This window comes from Myotis davidii, unplaced genomic scaffold (assembly GCF_000327345.1).
Source record: "Myotis davidii unplaced genomic scaffold, ASM32734v1 C62873558, whole genome shotgun sequence".
NCBI classification, from domain to species: Eukaryota; Metazoa; Chordata; class Mammalia; order Chiroptera; family Vespertilionidae; genus Myotis; species Myotis davidii.
In genome coordinates, this window is record NW_006357054.1 from 1 (window position 1) to 624 (window position 624).

Consider the following 624-nt stretch of genomic DNA (forward strand, 5'->3'; position numbering starts at 1 on the left):
TTCTCTGAAATCAATAGAAATACATATATTTTTCAAATCAAAAGGAACTGTGATCTCAGAGGCAGGCCAAGGGAAAGCTGAGGCAGAAGGGCCTCCAGCAGAGGAGAGGCTGGTCCATCTGGGGTCAGTGGCCCCTCCCCCGGCCTCTCATCTCCTCGGGCCCCAGTGATTGGCAGGGCCTTTGCCTCCTAATTCCACATACACCCAAGCAAATGCCAGAAGATGTCCTTAACTCAGACTTTTTATTGTACTCAAGTAAAAACTGCCCAGACCCGAAGGCAGTGGCACGGATAAGGAATGGGTGGAGGGCTGGGGGTGCTGAGGGTCAGATCTCCAGCATGTCTGTCCAGTGTTCCTGTGGAGACAAGAAGGGTGGTCAGAGGCAGCCCAGGGGATAGCTGGGGCAGGGTCCAAAACACCTCTCACCTCTTCTAATTCCAAGTCCTCTTCCTCCTCGGAGCCCATCCGGCACAGCCAGATCAGGTCTCCCCACAGCAGTGAGTTCTTGCAGCTACCGAGGGGTGCAATTGGTAGGAGACAGTCAGTCAGATCACAAGCCTCCTTCAGCCTAGGCCCTGGGTGCCAAGATGAGGACTCAGATGCCCTGGGCCTAGGCAGTGTCTT

At 54.6% G+C, this 624-nt stretch overlaps 1 long non-coding RNA gene across 1 annotated transcript; it reads right to left on the reverse strand.

The window, feature by feature from the left end:
• Positions 1 to 226: 226 nt before the first annotated feature.
• LOC107181439 lies at positions 227 to 617 on the reverse strand. The gene is made up of 2 exons (XR_001512137.1): positions 427 to 617; positions 227 to 355 (listed from the first exon to the last, which is right to left on the reverse strand). It is a non-coding gene; the product is annotated as an uncharacterized LOC107181439 (long non-coding RNA).
• Positions 618 to 624: the final 7 nt, after the last annotated feature.